Source organism: Nyctibius grandis, chromosome 8, assembly GCF_013368605.1.
Source record: "Nyctibius grandis isolate bNycGra1 chromosome 8, bNycGra1.pri, whole genome shotgun sequence".
In the NCBI taxonomy this organism is placed as follows: Eukaryota; Metazoa; Chordata; class Aves; order Nyctibiiformes; family Nyctibiidae; genus Nyctibius; species Nyctibius grandis.
This window is the reverse complement of record NC_090665.1, coordinates 19,813,637-19,821,881: the sequence shown is the minus strand read 5'-3', so window position 1 is coordinate 19,821,881 and position 8,245 is coordinate 19,813,637. Positions and strand designations below refer to the sequence as shown.

Genomic DNA, 8,245 nt, shown 5'->3' with positions numbered 1-8,245 from the left:
GACATTTTTTTTCTGAGGCTGGGAGGTGGAAGGCAGGCAAAGAAAAAATGACATAACTGTTGCTGCTCTGGAAGCTATTTGAAATATATCATCATTTTTTGATCTTCAGCAAAACCAAAACAAGACCCTATGAAAAAAAAATGTAATATTCTCAAATTGGAAATTTGTTTATGCTTTAGCAGCGTTTATTTTTCGATGAGTTCATCCTGTTGAGCCTCTCCCAAGCCCAACTCTGCTGGCCTGTACTTGCCACATTGCCTCTGCGGGATGCTTTTGCCTTCCTTGTTTGCAGCTTTCTGTTCCAGTGCTGTGTGAATTGAGTGGCTTCGCTAATGGTTGACCGATACGTTTGCCTGCCTTCCCTTCTTGTGAAGTCAGGACGGGCAGAGAGAGGTGGGTGTCCCGTACCTGAGCTGCTGCAGGTCTTGCCATGGTGGCTGAGACGTCACCGCTCTGCTACCCGCCCCATCTCCCTGATGGGCGTCAGCATGCCCTCAGCAGAGCTGGTAGGACAAGATGCGTGTCCACATCTCAGCCTGGCATCTTACCTCAGGCTGGCAGGAGCTGGCAGAGGCACGAGGAAGAGGCAGATGCAGGCAGGAGCATCTCTGCCTGCCGCCAAGACTGGTGGGTGCTCACCTGTGAGCATCATCCTGGGAGAGCATCCCTGTGATGCCACACATGGGGGTCCCAGCAGGCAGATTTTAAGGGAACCAGCTTCACCTTGAAGTAGATGGCTGCAGGTTTAAGAGAAAATTTTGTCTGTCCTCAGGCACTGCAGCCAACAGCTGAAGCACGCTGAGTGTGAGGTTAAAAATTTCTAGACACTCATTTACCTTTTCATCCTGTGATTCTTTTGCGTGCAAAATCTCATTTATTAGAATACAAAAGACTTAGATTTCTCATGTAAAAAATACTGATGTGATTTATATTTAATTGTCCTTTTTAATATAAAGAGTCAATTTTACTGCATCTATAAGTCATGTGGAATAAGAAAGGCTTTTAAAAATGTGGAAATTCCGTATCCTGTGCCTTGATTCTCAGCCAGCGGTAGACAGCCTTATCGCATATTCTGTCATCATTACCTCCATCAAAGTTCTGTCACCTGTGAACCAGTGAGAGAAAAGTCTGTAATTTGACCATAAAATCTCCTGAGGTGGAAAATATTTGCTTACCTGTCATATAATGCATGGGTGGAGGAAATGGGCGTTATTGCTGTAGCTTGGTTACCAGTGGTGTCGTATGAAGTGCTGTAGTCCTGGCTACCACTTACAAATCAAGATAACTGGTATTATTTACCCCTCCAGAACAGGAAAAGCATTGTTGGAAATCCTGAAATATTACATGCCGTTAATTTCTGGAATTACCCATCTGAACACATTGTATTTGCAGTCTTTTGGGGAATAAGCGGGCCCTATCAACACATGTTGATGCCAAATGGTATTTTACCTGGGTAACGACTGTAAATTAATCCAGTTAGGTTGGACTCAAGCTGTGAGAAGCTGAGGTTCCCAGGAAGCCCTCCGCCTTTCCACCTTCTCCTTCCCGTAGCGATGACTTGCTGTTCAAACTGGACGGCTTTCTTTGGCCTATCAGTATTCGTTTTGATGGAAACATGCGTTAGGTTTTTTTAGTTTGATATGAAAATAGTGGCTAGTGGCTTGATTCCACTCTGGCTCGTGTCTTGACGTAAGGGCGTCTTTCGTGGGACTGTTCTCTGAAACTTGTACGTTTTTCATCTGGACACGCAGAAGCGGGGCACGGGGTCAAAACTGACAATCCACTGCACTTTTTCTCTTGAATGTTTGTCATATCTTGCTTTTGTGTCCGCCTCCTACAACCTGACAGCAACCGGGGAACAGCACGAGCGGGCTCTGCTCCCGGTGCTGGCCAGCATCTCCTCACTTTAAGCGACTGTGCCACTCTGAAGAGAGCGGTTTCCCTGCTGACGGGCCGGATGGTTACGTCAGCTGCTCTTCGAACAGTAGCTGACAGCGCTAATCTGCATTACGTGGGATTAAACAGGCACAGTAATTAACTTGCATAAGCGCTTTAGCAACTTTTGGCCTTTGGATTGCAGCGTGTCCTGTATATCGCGGTGCAGAGCCTCTGTGAGGTGGGGACAGCACGGTGGGAAGCTGGGGAAAAGAAAACGAAGCTGAAATTTCAGCTGCAAACAGTGAGGGGGAAAGAGAAAGCACCCACAGCCAAGCCGAAATAGCTGTTGTCATTTTTTGAGGGGTCAAGGTATGCTGAATGTCTTACAGGTGTGTTGAAAAGGCCGTATGGGCACACAGCTCTCGCCGGATCCAAACTACTGTGGAAGAAATGGTTCCATTTCCTATGTTAATTATTCTCAGGTGAGAAGTGAAGCTGCACCTAGGAATTTACTCCTTCAGTTTTATAGTGTTTACTCATCACAAACATACCTTTAACTAATTCTTACTGCTATGCTTGGGAGATTCAGTACAGACGTGCATCCCTAAGCTGAACTAAAATGTAGATATGTCAATAATTTCCCCCAGCCGCTGTTCTCAGGTTCTGGATTCTGCTCAGTGACCTCTAAGGCATCCATCCCGAGAAGCACTACAGAAGTAAGTCCAAAGCAACATGTCTTTTCACTGGTGTATGGCAACTCTTAAATATATCTGATGCAGCTAATTGAGATCTGCTTTGAATCAGGCGAGCAGCAGGGAAGGCTGAAATGCATTTGCCTGTAGCATTTTCTCTTTCTCTGAAAACATACAGTGCCAGGGGAAAGGTCTTGAAGTCAGCAGGAAAACTTAAGAAGATTTCACTCCCCCAGTAGAGACCATGTTATCCTGGGTCTTACGTGTGAGGCTTATTTCAGTTTTACATGAGGCAGAAGCTGGGAGTCAGGAGCAGGTCATCTGAGATTTGTAGGGCTCGAGGAAAACAGGCTGATCCAGTCTGCCTTGTAGGCCATGTGGGTTTCTTGTTTGTTTGGCTTTCAGACCCGGGGCCCCCTTGCAACCCTTGCAGCAATGTGTTCTCAAGACCTTTTTGCCTTTCAGGAAGTGCTGTCTTCGGAGACTGGACATTTCAGAGCAAAGCACTTTGAAGTTTTCTCATTGCCCAGATAGTCCCATACGACTCCAGATGTCTTAGGAACCGTTGAGAAAATGTGTACTGCTGAAGTAAGCAAAATCCTCAGGTATGATGGACTTCAGCGCTATGCCACAAACCCTATAGGAATGAAGCACTTCAGAGAGTCCTAATTCAGTCTTAAAAACTCGTAGTAACCTTGGGAGAAGTTACTTGCGCCAATGGATAATCAGCTCAAGAGGATTCTACTTATAGGTACTGACGGTGCAATAACTTCCCTCGTGCGTTTAAAACCAAATTCAAATGGGAAAATTGATCTTCTGCTGGCTTCTCAGTCCTTTTAACCAGGTAAAAGTGGGGCTGATCCCACAAGCCACAAGTGGTCTAGAAGTCAGGACAGTGGGTCGGCAAACAGGGAACAGGTTCACAAAGGGCTGACCATTTTGTAATAAATAAGAGTTCATTAATTGATTATCTTGGGATTCAGACTGGGCCCTCGTCCTTTGTGCCTCGGTTTACCTCTTTGGCCACAGCATCATTACTGCTTCCCAGGCGTCTACTGCTGCAAACTGCTTAACGTGTCTCTAGATACCAAAGCCTGCTGGCACTCACTGGCGGGTATGGCTATGTCACAGGCTGCTCCCCCCACGGCACCTGGGACCCCTAATTCCAATAACCGATCTGTACACAGGCTGGTGGAAAAAGTAGAAGAGAACAAGGTATTTTAGTGGCCTGATCCCAGTGAATGCAAAATTTCCTTGTCTCTCAAAATCCAGTGCTGAAAACCTGATCCTCACTGCAAGGTGAGTAGCCCTACCAGGAGTATCTTGAGAAGCTCATCTCCCTCTGAGGAAAAGCACTCGTGGGTGTGAAAAGCTCTGATCCGTATCTCAGTCTGGGCATAATGTAAGTGCAGGTAAAACTAGTAAGTGATATTGTCACCAACTTGGGTCTTCTTTTTTAAGCATGGAAGTTTACCTGCACAGAAGAGGCAGTTCCTAGACTCTTTCTTTAGGTAACATTTTTTGTTTTGAAAGCTGGTTTAAACTCCATAATTGATCTTTTCCATATGAGGCGGGAAAATGAAACGGACACATTATTTATGTTTATATTATTTATTAGTGAAAGCACTAGTAAGAAACAAAGTACAGAAGAAAATGATCCATACTTGAAAGAACAAAACCAAAAGTACGACTGTAACAACATAAAATGACTTTGAAGTTCAACTAATTGTTTTATAAACTGGAATCCTAAACCCTAAGTCTTGTCTCTACAAGAATCTCTTCACCTGATTTTGTATGATGATAGCCTGGCACTCTGAACCTTTGGAAAAAAGGCTACTGGTTTGGGTACCTACATGGAAATCCCAAGTTTTAAAAATCTTTATTACACTATTTGTCTACAGTCCTTCACAGCAGCAGCTGGATATTAATGTTGACATGCTCAATATTTATATGGCATTGCTACCAATTTTGCTAACATTACATGTGATGTATACTTTTCAGTATTGGAAGAATATTCTTCTGATATTGCTTGACTGCATTGCTATGTTTGCTGTGTTGGATTTCACAATGCAAGATGGTAAGAGCTAGAAAAAATAGAGAAGAGTGCGAAACTGGGTCTTTTCACGTAAAATCGCTAATCACATGCCGTTGCACTTTTTGCACAGTTGCATCAAAAAAATCTGATCCTGCTTCCCATGAAGGTTCGTATTGCAGGGCCCTTGTGACACCCTCTGATGTAAATGCAACTTCTTTGCTTAAGGCAAAGTGGTATTTGAAAAAGGACATAATTGCAGCTGTGTGCTGAGATTTCAGATGCTCCTCAAAGGCGAGGCTGTTGGGTACGACGTTCTCAGCTTCACTCGCGATTCCTGTTCAGCTTGACGCCGCTCCTGACCCCATGTACGCAACGGGAGGGCTGCTCTGCCCTGCGGTGGCTGAGAAGCAGTCAGGCACAGCTTCCCCAGCCTGACCTATCTACAGAGGCATGGAGATGGCACTTGCCATGGTGGTGTCCCACTGGAGTCACCTGCTGCGCACAGTCAGTGGGTGGAGTGAGAACAGGGCTGAACCGGGCGCTGGCATCAACAGGCAGTGGGCTCGGTGGGTTACGGAGCCTGATTGGCTTTACTTAATCTGTGGGGAGGCAAAACCAGCTGTCACGGGGGAGTGCAGATGGACAGCTGTGGTTTTAATCGCTTGCATTAAAAAAAAAATATGAAAATGAATTGGAATGTAACGTACAACCATCCCCAGCCATGGTTCCTGGGCTCCACCGCGACCAGCTGCTGGCTTGTTCCCTCTCCAGCCCTGACTGCAGTGAGGGGGGTTTGATTCCTTCTTTGTTTTAAGCTGTAGCCTCGATTGCACATGAAAACTGCACTCTTGGCCCCTGTCCAGAGTTGTAACCACGCTGCCAGAACTTATTAAAAAATCACCAGCCAGCCCTCCATATCGTTTGATCTTTTCTCTGATCACGAATGGTACAGAGGCACGTTTTTAATGCACCAGGACTGATGTTTGATGTAATGCCAGTGCCGCTATGGTTTTTCATTCTTACTTGGGATAACTTTCAGTTAAAATTTCAACAGAAAAATAACTTTCTGTTGTGTGTTCACTGGCAATATATTTTAACTTATCAGGTATTGAAATTAGTGGTATTGTTAGAAGAGCAGGCTGAGCTTAGGTAAAACATGGTTTCTCTCCAGCACAGTTATCTAGAGCTCTTATTTTAATATTTATAAACATCTAAAAGAAAATTAGAACATGATGTCCAGATCCTTTTAATGTTTGAAAAGGGCTTTGCAGCCACCCCTAAGTTTTGGTTACGGGCTTGCAGCAAAGGAGCTACCATGGATGCGAGATGTAAAAAGTTGATTAATGAGTAAATAAGCAGTTCCATATACATGTATGTGTATACATGTTGTGCATGTATGTAATAAAATGGTAGAACTTTCTGTAGCTGATTTCCACTCCTAACGGCTCTTAGAAATTTTGAATGATGGCTTTTATTTTCATGAGCTTTCTTAGTTCTCTCGTAAAGCACTTGAAGCAATCTCACTGGTGTATAAAGCAATCTGAGGGTTGCTGTGGCTCTGCATATTCCAGGTCAAATGGAGTAATGTCGAAGGGAAGGGGTTTATGTTTTAAATGTGCATTAGTTCCATCAGCACTCTCACCACCAGTCCTAGGTTTGTTCCACCTTTTTATATGACGGGCATACCTGGATTCTCAAAAGTATTCTGCTTAGCACAGCAATATTGATAAAATTAAGTGAAATCTTTCAAAAAGTATATATACCCAAAATTCACCTGGATTTCTGTCCTGGTTGGATTCTTCAAAAGTTTCCTGATTAATCATCAATTTCAAACAAATCTTGGCAACAAAATAGGCACAAAGAACTGGAGAGGAGTCTGTGCTGGAGTTTTCTCCTTTTAAGTTTGAAGTGTGCAGATCTGGAACCTGACTTCACGGCCCAAGCACGTGTGTAGTTGAATGCAGTGACCCAATGCCATCACTTCAGCTGCTTTCAGATCATTCCCCTCCAATAAAAGCAAGCGAATGAGGATTGAACAAATTAATTCAGTGATGCTAAATTGCAGGCTTAATTATATGCAATGTAAGGTAATGACAGTCTTGGGTTGTGACGGCAGGTTGCTGGTATCCTGGCTGCTCACCGGTTGCTCATGCCTCTCCCCAAAAGGCAAAGCTCCACTTTGTTTATTTCCTAAACTGAATCATTTCAGAAATCTGGCCGAGAAGACGGACAGACCCAGAGCGAGCTGGAGGAGCCGAGGGGGCTACCCCGGGCTGAGGGCACAGCAGCGAGAAGGGAGGTCCAGGTGAATACCGCTGGCTGGAGGAGATGCTCCATGAAGCCGCAGCCGTAGGCGTGGGCTGGTAAAGCTGCAAGGAAGCCGAGGAGCAATAATCATGGATGTCAGTAAGACATGAGTGTCAGCCCTGGATCCGCACTGCCTGAACTCCCAAGGTATTTGGATATAGACTGAGGTCTTCACCCAACTGGTGTTAATAGAAACGCTCTGACTTGTGAGGGAAGGGGATTTACCCACACTTTTTTTTAATTCAGCGGTGAGAAAAGGAGGGCCTAGCTTCACCTTCAGAGCTGGCTGTCACCGTCCGGTGGTATCTCCAACATAAATGTCTGTTGGGAGCCCTGATCTGGTGCTTAGCCGTTCAGCGAGAGGTTTCCCGAGTTGGGCCTGGCAAAAATAAAGACGTTGGGATTTGGTTGTTCGCAAATACAATACGTCTTTTTGTTTTGGTATGTAAATCTTTTTATTTAATGGGCAATAATACTGTATAGATGACCTAGTGATGGATAAAACCCCCATAAAATAGCTTCATAGAAAAAACCCCACAGATGTGTTAAGAGCATTTTTGCTTTGTTTTCCCTACTGCAAGCCTCTTCATGTTTCTAAGACCTTGTCAGCAATGGGCTTTCAGCCTCTGCTTTGATTATAGCAGTGTACCTGATGCAAACTGCTGGTGCAGATACTCTGACACTAAATACACGACGGCTGGAGCAGCAGATACCCACTGAAACTGCAGGGTATGGACAGCAAGGAGGGCCATTAGCGTGCATGGGGCAGGCTGTGAAGTGTGACAAGTCCGGTGATAGTTTTTGTTGGGGTATTTATTTTTGCTCAGGGGATGTGCTAGAGAGAAGGCAAATACCTCCCACCAGAAAGCGGGGTGGTGCCAGGCGGGTGGTACAAGCAGTGGTGGGGAGTCACCTCCCCTCCTGCAGCAAGGATGATGGCAATCAGCACGCAGAGCAGTGTCTGCAATGAGGCTGCTGTGCCTCCGTGGCTGGGACCCAGCTCTGCAAACAGAGGCGTACAGGGCATGTCTCCCTCCCAGGTATTTACCCACATACCTACAGCCAGGCTGTGGATTCTTCAATTCAGCAGGAGCCAACACCCACCGCAGCCAACAGGGCTCTGGCTCAAGCAAGAGGGATGTAGTTTTGCTTTTTAGTTACCTAGTATTGCATCTAATTGAACCTGCTGCAGGGAAGAAAGGCTGATCTTAAGCTGATAATTCCTTGTTTAGATGTGACTTAAAATAACTGGCTTTGGGGAGCAGCAGTGCCTCCGCTGATCCCAGTGAGAAGTGTCCTCCTGCCAACAACAGCTGCAGGTCCCAGAATTACC

The 8,245-nt window shown here is 45.3% G+C and overlaps 1 long non-coding RNA gene across 2 annotated transcripts; it reads left to right on the top strand.

Annotated features, from left to right (window-relative positions):
• Positions 1-1,246: 1,246 nt before the first annotated feature.
• On the top strand, positions 1,247-7,336 carry LOC137666813 (uncharacterized). 2 transcript variants are annotated; one of them, XR_011048702.1, is made up of 3 exons: positions 1,247-2,360; positions 3,036-3,175; positions 6,815-7,336. It is a non-coding gene; the product is annotated as an uncharacterized lncRNA (long non-coding RNA). The 2 variants fall into 2 exon arrangements; XR_011048701.1 differs by having other exon boundaries at positions 1,247-3,175.
• Positions 7,337-8,245: the final 909 nt, after the last annotated feature.